The following is a 12,299-nucleotide window of genomic DNA, read 5'->3' on the forward strand; positions in this document are numbered from 1 at the left end:
GTGTGTGTGTGTGTGCTACTTTAATATACACACTCATATACGTTAATATAAACACCCATATACGTTAATGTACACATCCATATACGTTAATATACACATCCATATACGTTAATATACACACTCATATACGTTAATATACACACCCATATACGTTAATATACACACTCATATACGTTAATATACACATCCATATACGTTAATATACACACTCATATACGTTAATATACACACTCATATACGTTAATATACACATCCATATACGTTAATATACACACTCATATACGTTAATATACACACCCATATACGTTAATATACACACTCATATACGTTAATATACACATCCATATACGTTAATATACACACTCATATACGTTAATATACACACCCATATACGTTAAAATACACACTCATATACCTTAATATACACATCCATATACGTTAATATACACACTCATATACATTAATATACACACTCATATACCTTAATATACACATCCATGTATGTCTCTGGTCAGCTGTGCTAAATAAAAAAGCAACACGGCTGCTCAACACACGGCCAGCATCAGCTCGTATTTCATATTTGCAGTAACCAAATAACGTTCTGACTTCTACCTGCATCATGTACATCAGTAAAGCTTCAAGACGACTTCACTAACGTTCAAACTGATGCTCAAAGTGGATTCACGCTCACTTCTGTTTGGTGATGTGGTTAGTGGGTGTAGTTCAGTAAATACATTCCTCCATGAAAATGCTGCCAACAAGGTCTGTGGATTATCTGGAGTAACCAGATCATGATTTCTGTACAGAGACATTGATGCTGAGTTGAGCTCCACAAGCTGAGTGTCATCTAGTTCTGTTATACTGGAGAGAAGTCAGACATCTCTACGGCCCATATCTGCAACACTCTGCAGCTCACACCTAAACTATCTACACTGATAAACAGCTCTACAGGAAAGAGGGGGTGAACTGTCCCTTTATAGCTTCAAAATCTTAGTTTAACATGTTTAATATTCCTTAATTACTACACTGTGTGTCAGTGCTGAAGTCACCTGTTATAATATGATAATATTATGTGTGATAACATTTATTCAGCGTCCATGAACATAGTCTGTTCTCTTTACTAAATGTTGTAGTTACAAGTCTTCACCACCTGGTGGCAGCATAAAGCCACACACTACATCTGTCTGATAACCAGCTGTTTGTAGCTGTTTGGTGTCACTGTTGATCTCTAAGTGTGTGTGTGTGTGTGTGTGTGTGTGTGTGTGCAGGTGTGAACCTGTTGGTGGGAACAGAGAGTGGTCTGATGTTGTTGGATCGCAGCGGTCAGGGGAAAGTTTATCCTCTCATCAACCGACGGCGCTTCCAGCAGATGGACGTCCTGGAGGGACTCAACGTCCTGGTCACTATATCAGGTACACACACACACACAGTCATGCATGAGGGTGATTGTGTAAAGACCCAAGTGAACAAACACACAGAGATAAATCTGCTTCATTATGAGACTGAACAACAGTTTCACTTCTGTTCACCATGCTGTGTCAGCTCATAGCACCCTGTCACGCTGGAATATGTCCCGCCTGCACACACACACACACAACTGCAGATAGCTCCGTCCTACGTCTTCTCAGTCTGATGTGCGTGTCAGCTTCTGTTGTTGCATAAATATTTTTAAACACTCAGTCGAGTTCCAAGATTTCTCAGGTTGAAAGTTCGTCCACCTTCTTACTTCTCCTCTTTCTCAATTTCACACACACACACACACACACACTGTCACAACAGATATTTTGAGCTAAGCGGATGTTGAGTAAATCTCGGCTGGGAGAGATCACGTCATGTGTGTTTTCGATATGTAACGCTGACACGCTCTTGAGCTTTCCATGATGGAAGGAAATGCCGCAGAGCAACGTGTCGATTTCCTTCCATGAAACTCTTTGCGGTGCTGACATGTGAAAATAGGCGTCACGGAAAGTTCTAACACTGCACTGGGCACATCCTGACATCTTCTGTAATCAGATTACTCTGAGCCTCACACAGTAAACGCATCAGTGTGTCCACAGCGTCATTTCTTAAAAGCACACGAGTCCGTCCGACAAACAGCTGCATGAAATGCCTACACATGTATGAACGAAGTGTGATCTCAGTTTACGGTCCGGTTCCTATAGACGTCTTCTGGGGTGAGTAACCCACTGTTTGTCACAGAGTGTCACCAACAGTCATCACACTTCTGTGTGTTAGTGTGTGTGTTGAGGACCAACAGTTGTACAAATTTTTGATAGGAAACAGGAAGCAGCAGCAGATTCACAGAGGTCCACAGTTACCTTCAGCAACACACACACATCAGTAAACAGGTTTCACACACACACACACACACACACACAAACACACACACACACACACACACACACATCATCATCATCATCAATTTTATTTATAAAGCCCAATATTACAAATCACACTGAAACATTGTGTTCCTTCAAATGCTGTTTTGTCCCAACTCGACCTTCACAATCACTAACTTCCTGAAAAGTTGCACAACACTGCACACATGCAGGACGGAGGCAGAAAATCACACCACAGTGTTTCAGACAGATGTTTGCAGCTGTAACAAATCAAAATCTGTCATCAGTGCAGACCTGGATTAAATCTCAGCAGCCAATAAGGACACTGTGAGTGTCTCAGGGTCGCTGTCAAAGCTCCAAACTTCTGCTGCACTTGTTTTATGAAGAATCAGTGTTTCATTCAGAGACCAAAGTGTCTCATCAGCTTTTGACACCATGTAGCGTGTTGATTTTATGATTTTATGTGTATGTGCATATATTTTTAATTTTTTTTTTTATCTTGTGCGGGCAGTGCATTTTATTTTATTTTATTACTTTTATCCTATTGTGTACTTCATCGTTTTATTGTGCTGCTATTATTATTGTGTTTTTATCTTGCTGTGCAGCACTTTGGAAACCTTGTGTTTGTTAAAATTGCGCTATATAAATAGAGTGGATTGGATTGGATTGGATCAGGGTCTATTCACATGGATCATGTGACCATCAGATTTACAGATGCTGAAGTCACAGTGTTAAATATCAGAAACAGAATTTAGGAGAGAATTTAACTTTATGTTTTAATTTTAGAGAAAATCACCACAGTAATTATTTCTGCCTCTTCACTCATTATTAAAAAATAAAAATAGATTTAAACCCAAAGTGACGTCTGGATCTCCGACAGGTAAGAAGAACAAGCTGCGAGTTTACTACCTGTCCTGGCTGAGGAACAAGATCCTGCACAATGATCCTGAGGTGGAGAAGAAACAGGGCTGGACCACCGTCGGAGACCTGGAGGGCTGCGTTCATTACAAAGTTGGTACGTTACTTCCTCTCACCTTGTTTCTAAACACAAATATAAAGGTGAGTTTTATTCTGAGCGTCCGCTGACAGGAGGAGCTGTAAGATGATGATGATAACATTTAATAAAGTACTTCCTGTACGCTACGACAGTCGCTGCTGCACATCAGAACAGATGTAACATTTGACACCTCATGTTTCAATCAATACAATATAGGCGAGAAAAACCGATACAGCAGATTATCACAGTGATATCGTATCGATACACAGACACCAAGTATCCATTTTTTATCATATGAATTATTATTGTTGGCAATTCAAATTCAAATCTTAGAATAATGAAATTAACTGAATCATCTTTCTGCAGTAAAAATACGACTTTGTCCTATCAGATCAAACAGATCTAGTTTTCCTTTAATTTACATTGTAAAAGCTAATAAATCAGAATATGTTGATTCAATACTCAGCGAATTGCCACACGTTTAAAATCACAGTAATATTGTGTCGTGGCCGATGACAGTCGGTGGCTGATGGATCGGTGTCTGATTTATAATCACTCAGCCGTGACTCTGGCTGCCTTTAAATCTCTTTATCTTAGAAATAGTGGTGTGTGTGTGTGTGTGTGTGTGTCTTCAGCTGTTTGTCCCTGCTGTGTTACCACGACATGTTTCCCATCAGAAATAAACTCAGACACATCTGGATTCAGACGGGGACTCTCCGTTTACAAACTTCAACGTCTCAGTTTGAGATCCAGAGTGAGTGTACGAGACACACACGCCACCGATAAGTGACGGGAGAAAAGCCCTCGATTAAGTAAGACTGCGGTGAGGACGTCCGAGTGGACATGTAACAACATGGACCTGTCTAAAACTCAGAATGTCCTTTGTGATGGTAGTGCCGCTGAGCAAACATCAGCACTTCCTGTTGGAAACCCCTCAACGCTGACCAGAGCTGCCCGTCGTGAAATCCATTTCCTGTCCAGAAGTTTTATTCAGACATGTCCAGCGACTCCTCGTCAGATTAAATATTTTGAATCGACACTTGTGGAAAGTCCAGGGTTCCCTGAGATGAAGATCAAATCAGTATTGTGAGGAAAACTTTTCTGTGACAGATGAATCTTATTTTAGTGCACGTTAGAAATTATGAATCTAAACATTGCACACCACACACAAGCCGAGTTTAAGACAATTACAAAATAAGATTATATTTGTATAGATTTAAATATTTAAACAGATACAGTGGAAGCATTCTGTCAATTAATAATTTACTGAAGGACCAACACAGACTGAGTGTTGCAGTAGGACAGGAAATTACATCATCATCATCTTCAACAGGTCACGAAATCTGAATGAACATTTGTTTGAACTGATTTTTAAAGGTGAAACTGGCACTGAATAAAAACATGACATCACAAACATTATGTGATTACTGAGTGCAGCAGCAGTAATGTGATTACTGAGTGTAGCAGCAGCAGTAATGTGATTACTGAATGTAGCAGCAGTAATGTGATTACTGAGTGTAGGAGGAGCAGCAGCAGCAGTGTGATTACGGAGTGCAGCAGCAGTAGCAGTGTGATTCCTGAGTGTAGCAGCAGTAATGTGATTACTGAGTGTAGCAGCAGCAGCAGCAATGTGATTACTGAGTGTAGCAGCAGTAATGTGATTACTGAGTGTAGCAGCAGTAATGTGATTACTGAGTGTAGCAGCAGTAATGTGATTACTGAGTGTAGCAGCAGTAATGTGATTACTGAGTGTAGCAGCAGCAGCAGCAATGTGATTACTGAGTGTAGCAGCAGTAATGTGATTACTGAGTGTAGCAGCAGTAATGTGATTACTGAGTGTAGCAGCAGCAGCAGCAGTGTGATTCCTGAGTGTAGCAGCAGTAATGTGATTACTGAGTGTAGCAGCAGCAGTAATGTGATTACTGAGTGTAGCAGCAGTAATGTGATTACTGAGTGTAGCAGCAGCAGCAGCAGCAATGTGATTACTGAGTGTAGCAGCAGCAGCAGCAGCAGTAATGTGATTACTGAGTGTAGCAGCAGTAATGTGATTACTGAGTGTAGCAGCAGCAGTAATGTGATTACTGAGTGCAGCAGCAGTAATGTGATTACTGAGTGTAGCAGCAGCAGTAATGTGATTACTGAGTGCAGCAGCAGTAATGTGATTACTGAGTGCAGCAGCAGTAATGTGATTACTGAGTGTAGCAGCAGCAGCAGTAGCAGCAGCAGTAATGTGATTACTGAATGTAGCAGCAGTAATGTGATTACTGAGTGTAGCAGCAGTAATGTGATTACTGAGTGTAGCAGCAGCAGTAATGTGATTACTGAGTGCAGCAGCAGTAATGTGATTACTGAGTGTAGCAGCAGCAGTAATGTGATTACTGAGTGTAGCAGTAGCAGCAGCAGTAATGTGATTACTGAATGTAGCAGCAGTAATGTGATTACTGAGTGTAGCAGCAGTAATGTGATTACTGAGTGTAGGAGCAGCAGCAGCAGTAGCAGTGTGATTACTGAGTGTAGCAGCAGCAGCAGTGATTACTGAGTGTAGCAGCAGTAATGTGATTACTGAGTGTAGCAGCAGCAGCAGCAGCAGCAATGTGATTACTGAGTGTAGGAGCAGTAATGTGATTACTGAATGTAGCAGCAGTAATGTGATTACTGAGTGTAGCAGCAGTAATGTGATTACTGAGTGTAGGAGCAGCAGCAGCAGTAGCAGTGTGATTACTGAGTGTAGCAGCAGCAGCAGTGATTACTGAGTGTAGCAGCAGCAGCAGTGATTACTGAGTGTAGCAGCAGTAATGTGATTACTGAGTGTAGCAGCAGCAGCAGCAGCAGCAGCAATGTGATTACTGAGTGCAGGAGCAGTAATGTGATTACTGAATGTAGCAGCAGCAGCAGCAATGTGATTACTGAGTGTAGCAGCAGCAGTAATGTGATTACTGAGTGTAGCAGCAGTAATGTGATTACTGAATGTAGCAGCAGCAGCAGTAATGTGATTACTGAATGTAGCAGCAGCAGCAGTAATGTGATTACTGAGTGTAGCAGCAGTAATGTGATTACTGAGTGTAGCAGCAGCAGCAGCAATGTGATTACTGAGTGCAGGAGCAGTAATGTGATTACTGAATGTAGCAGCAGCAGCAGCAATGTGATTACTGAGTGTAGCAGCGGTAATGTGATTACCTAGTGTAGCAGCAGTAATGTGATTACTGAGTGCAGCAGCAGTAATGTGATTACTGACTGTAGCAGCAGCAATGTGATTACTGAGTGTAGGAGCAGTAATGTGATTACTGAATGTAGCAGCAGCAGCAGCAGCAATGTGATTACCTAGTGTAGCAGCAGTAATGTGATTACTGACTGTAGCAGCAGCAATGTGATTACTGAGTGTAGCAGCAGCAGTGTGATTACTGAGTGTAGCAGCAGCAATGTGATTACTGAGTGTAGCAGCAGTAATGTGATTACTGAGTGTAGCAGCAGTAATGTGATTACTGAGTGTAGCAGCGGTAATGTGATTACTGAGTGTAGCAGCAGTAATGTGATTACTGAGTGCAGCAGCAGCAGCAGCAGCAGCAGCAGCAGCAGCAATGTGATTACTGAGTGTAGCAGCAGTAATGTGATTACTGAGTGTAGCAGCAGCAGTGTGATTACTCAGTGTAGCAGCAATAATGTGATTACTGAGTGTAGCAGCAGTAATGTGATTACTGAGTGTAACAGCAGCAGCAATGTGATTACTGAGTGTAGCAGCAGTAATGTGATTACTGAGTGTAGCAGCAGCAGTGTGATTACTGAGTGTAGCAGCAGTAATGTGATTACTGAGTGTAGCAGCAGCAGCAATGTGATTACCTAGTGTAGCAGCAGTAATGTGATTACTGAGTGTAGCAGCAGCAGTGTGATTACTGAGTGTAGCAGCAGTAATGTGATTACTGACTGTAGCAGCAGCAGCAGTGTGATTACTGACTGTAGCAGCAGTAATGTGATTACTGAGTGTAGCAGCAGCAGTGTGATTACTCAGTGTAGCAGCAGTAATGTGATTACTGACTGTAGCAGCAGTAATGTGATTACTGAGTGTAGCAGCGGTAATGTGATTACTGAGTGTAGCAGCTGTAATGTGATTACTGACTGTAGCAGCAGCAGCAGCAGCAGCAGCAATGTGATTACTGAGTGTAGCAGCAGTAATGTGATTACTGAGTGTAGCAGCAGCAGCAGCAGCAGCAATGTGATTACTGAGTGTAGCAGCTGTAATGTGATTACTGAGTGTAGCAGCAGTAATGTGATTACTGAGTGTAGCAGCAGCAGCAGCAGCAGCAGCAGCAATGTGATTACTGAGTGTAGCAGCTGTAATGTGATTACTGAGTGTAGCAGCAGTAATGTGATTACTGAGTGTAGCAGCTGTGTCACCGACAGATGTAACAGTGAGAATACTGCAGACAGTGATGGACACATCAGCGAGCAGCTGTTTCCTCCCCGATGGTGGCGGCCATGATCTTTTGTGAGATTCTGATGTTTTAATGTTTTGTTGTTCGCAGTAAAATATGAGAGGATCAAATTCTTGGTTCTGGCTCTGAAGAACTCGGTGGAGGTCTACGCCTGGGCACCAAAACCTTACCACAAGTTCATGGCCTTCAAGGTGAGTGCGAGGACTGATCAGCTGATGTCTGTGTGGATTTATTCCTGGTGTTGATGATGACAGGTGGACGAACAGTTTGACCTCTGTAAAGGTGGATTTACACCGGACTGTCTCTGGACTGTACGGGGCTTTTTCCTGCTGTATTATGTAGAAGGTTTAAAAGAGGTCAAAGGTCATATTTTATAGAGTTGTATATTAACGACAGCTTCATGAAAACCTGCTGATCTGATGCTGAAGCTTCTGAGCGACGGCTGACACGAGGAACAACTGTTTTTCTGACCTGTGTGTTTCAGTCTTTCGGTGACCTGGTTCACAAACCGCTGCTGGTCGACCTGACTGTGGAGGAAGGTCAGAGGTTAAAGGTCATCTACGGCTCGTGTTCAGGCTTCCATGCTGTGGACGTGGACTCTGGGGCTGTGTACGACATCTACCTGCCGACGCATGTAAGAACACACAGATTAAATCTGATGTCTTTGGTTTATGAACAGACCACAGTCGTATTAATCATCAACTGTATTAGACGGTGTTTCTCTGAGTGGTCGATCAGTGGTGTCACAGGTACAGTTCCGTTATTTTCTTACACGTCTCAAAGAAAGTCGTCAGTACCGTCGTCACCGTGTTGATGTTGTGTGTCGCTGTAGATCCAGACCAGCATCCAGTCTCACGCCATCATCATCCTGCCCAACACCGATGGCATCGAGCTGCTGGTCTGCTACGAGGACGAGGGTGTTTACGTCAACACCTACGGACGCATCACCAAGGACGTGGTGCTGCAGTGGGGGGAGATGCCGACCTCCGTGGGTGAGTCACACATACACACAGGAAACACATTGTCTTCTTCTCATGTGCAACTTCACGTGCAACTAGAGACGTCAACTGTCGATCATGTGATCATTTTAATTTAATGTTTGTTACTCTGCGTGTCGTTGGTTAAAATATTCCTGATGAATCAAACTGATCTTTGATTAACCATCAAGTAAAACATGCTCTCTCACACACACACACACACACACACACACACACACACACACACTCAAAGGCTTTGAAACAATCAGTACGTATTGATTAACTGAAAAACCTCTTTGCAGCCTACATCCGATCCAACCAGATCATGGGCTGGGGAGAGAAGGCCATCGAGATCCGCTCGGTGGAGACCGGCCATCTGGACGGCGTCTTCATGCACAAGAGAGCTCAGAGACTCAAGTTCCTCTGTGAGAGAAACGACAAGGTGAGACGCTCTCAGACATTCGACAACACTTCCTGATCCTCTGGTGTCAGTACATGTATGAACTTTATTAAGATGGGAGGTGTACACGAGGGAAGGTAACAGATAGAAGTAAAAACACAGCAGGACGTTTGAGACGACACGGTGGAGCTGTTCTTATATCATCCACCAATCAAAGGGAAGTATTGGTTTGAGCTGATGCTGCTGAAGAAATAATCTGACAGATTATCCAAATTAAATTTGATCATCAATCAGAAGAAGAAATCCTGTCGAGACTGAGTCCACAAACACTGTCTACATTCTGATTGGTCAATGGGCTGAACTAGAGCTGACTGTATTGACTATTTCTCGCCTACAGTGTTTATAGAAACATGTTGTAGTGCCGTGTTTTGCTGTAATAGTGAGAGTTTGTTAACAGGAAGTGGGCGCCATACTGTTTCCTGATGGAGATGGAGATTGTTTTTTCAATGTGCATTCTGGTAGTTGTAGGTTTTCTCCCTCTTGAACAAAAATCCTCCTTTATCTCTGTTTTCTCTGGAAGCACCAAGTCTTTTTATACTGCAGAGACGTCTTGGTTTTATTACGAGGTCATAATAAACCCAACTTGACGTCCCTGTTGATGAAGTGCGTCAGTTGTTTGTCAGTTTTACTGAAGTTATGAATCATGTAGATAAATAATCAAAATGTGGGAACAAATCTTGGACTGAAATAACTACATGATGTTTTATCAGAATTGGTCACAGGAAACCTTCCTGAGATGAAAAACCCTCACTGGTGTTTTCCATGTCTCCATCTGAAGACAACTGGCTGTACGTCACATTAAAATGTCCGTCTGTCCGTCTGTGTCTCCTCTTCAGGTGTTCTTTGCCTCCGTTCGGTCTGGAGGCTCCAGCCAGGTCTACTTTATGACTCTGGGCCGAAGCAACCTGCTCAGCTGGTAGAGGTCCACGCCCTGCCCTCCTCCTCCTCCTTCTCCTCATCCTCCTCATTGTCCTCCACCCTCGCTAACACTGGATCTCAGAACCCACCGTCGATGTCTTGTCAACCCTCGGACAACCACAAGAGAACAAAATCAACAGCCAACCAGCAGCGAAGACTTCTTCACCTTCCTCTGGCTTTGCTTGCATCAGAGCTCCGAGGCCGCCTGCGATGCAGCGACAAGCCGTGAAGTCGTCGCCCCCTGAAATGATGAAATCAATGATTAATTAATATATGAAAAGAAGTAGAAATAAATTCAATGTGAATTCAAGACAAGGGGGCAAACGACTTTGTGTTTCCCTCTCGGTTTTCTTGGTGCTCATCAGTTTGCGATGGGACAGATTTTTGTACCTCTGCATCATCTCTGTGCTCCTGGGCTGGTCAGTAAGCTTGAGGTCTTCTAACTACTTGTACTGCTACCACTATTATTACTAGTACTGCTACTACCTTCTGCAGGTCTGCCTCTCATCAGAGAGTTCCCCCTCTGCCCTGTATTCCTGCCCTCCGCCCTTTCGTATGAGTGTATCATGGGGCCGGAGGGGCAGAGTCTGTTGTATTAAAGCTACAGTAGTGTGTGTTAATGTACTTCTGTTTGGTCCAATTACTGCTGACATGCTGGTTCAAGGTTGAGACTGTCAGCTGGGACAGACTGAGTCGTCACAGAGCCGGTCAGGGTTAGGGACAGACTGACTCGTCACGGAGCCGGTCAGGGTTAGGGACGGACTGACAAGCAGAGCAGAATATTTGAGGTTCTACTGTAAGTCTGATCGATGGGACTCGACAGGTGGGCGTGTGTGTGCGTCGTTGAAGTATCGTGTTGTTTGGACAGGTGCTTTAAAAGGAGGAGGATGACAGAGAGAGAGAGACGCTGAAGCAGACGGATTTCAAAATAGTATTTTTTGAATTATTATTATTATGGTTATTATTCCTTGAAGATAAGTGTAACCATGTGGAGTGTCTTTAACCTTGTTTTTTAAGATTTACGCACATCCACCCACAGTTTGCTTGCTTTGACTCTGAACCCCCAGACTGTGTGTTTGTCCGAGAGGAAGTGATGTGGGCGTGGTCCAAAAGATTAAATAAGATTAAAGGTGTCTATGTAAAATAAAAGTTCGTTGAATCTTCCAGATAGTGTCAGTGGTCCTGTTTCAACTGGTCCAATGTGACCATCATCTCGGGTTATCGGGAGGTCGGCCGATCTCAACTCGAGAACTGCTGTGAATAGTTGGATATAAAAAAGATTCGGATAGCGATACAGTCGAGGAGAAAGTTCAGTATGTGTGCGTGCGGTCAGAGAGTTGAGCGTCATCGATGAATCAGGTTTTTGTGGCAGAGGTAAACGCGTGGTCGGCAGGTTTGCTTCAGCAGTTTTTTTTTCTATCTTCCATTTCAGATCATTTTCACTTGTATCATTTGTATGAATGCAATGCACTATGTGTCAAGAATGTAGAAAGACTTATTACTGTGTGGTGGTCCAAGGCATGAGATGATGTTTTTACTTTGTATCTTGTCAAGTGATCAATCCTAGATGTTCAATTTAAGACGACTGAAAGCTGCAGCAGCGGAGCCTCTATGTCAGGTGTAGATATTTTATTCTGTATTTGTAACAGCTGTGAGAATCTGTGCAGAAGCTCAGAGCACTTCAGAGCTGACGAGGTTTTCCTGCATCTTTCCCATCAATGAGGACGTAAACCTTCTCAACACAATGTCAGACTCTGGATTTCAGTGTTACTGTGACGAAAGGAACGAGCAACACGGAGCAGAACTTTTTCCTCACTCAGCTGTTTGTGAAGAAGACGGAAACCCACTTTTTGGGGAAGGAATAGTTTTCTCTACTTCCTGCTCTGGCCGTTATTTAAGTTGTCTGTATATGTGAAAGACTGGGCAGCAGACTGCAGCATCGACCTCCTGCAGTGTTGATCTCCTGCAGCATCGACCTCCTGCAGTGTCGATCTCCTGCAGCACTGATCTATTGATCTCTTGCGGCGTCGATCTGCAGCGTCGATCTACTGCAGCATCGATCAATCTCCCACAGCGTTGATCTCCTGCAGCGTTGATCTATTGATCTCCTGCAGCATCATTCTCCTCCAGCATCAATCTGCAGCGTCAATCTCCCGCAGCATTGATCTCCTGCAGCAT

The 12,299-nt window shown here is 43.2% G+C and overlaps 1 pseudogene across 1 annotated transcript in view; it reads left to right on the plus strand.

The window, feature by feature from the left end:
• Nucleotides 1–10,401, plus strand: part of LOC117249249 (mitogen-activated protein kinase kinase kinase kinase 4-like) — a 147,352-nt pseudogene extending 136,951 nt beyond the window's left edge. The window contains exons 26-32 of the transcript XR_013493306.1: nt 1,269–1,412; nt 3,220–3,354; nt 7,857–7,957; nt 8,251–8,400; nt 8,599–8,758; nt 9,046–9,185; nt 10,040–10,401. The product of XR_013493306.1 is annotated as a mitogen-activated protein kinase kinase kinase kinase 4-like (transcript). The remainder of the gene's footprint in view (nt 1–1,268; nt 1,413–3,219; nt 3,355–7,856; nt 7,958–8,250; nt 8,401–8,598; nt 8,759–9,045; nt 9,186–10,039) is intronic.
• The last annotated feature ends 1,898 nt before the right edge of the window (nt 10,402–12,299 follow it).

Source organism: Epinephelus lanceolatus, chromosome 14 (genome assembly GCF_041903045.1).
Source record: "Epinephelus lanceolatus isolate andai-2023 chromosome 14, ASM4190304v1, whole genome shotgun sequence".
NCBI lineage: Eukaryota > Metazoa > Chordata > Actinopteri > Perciformes > Serranidae > Epinephelus > Epinephelus lanceolatus.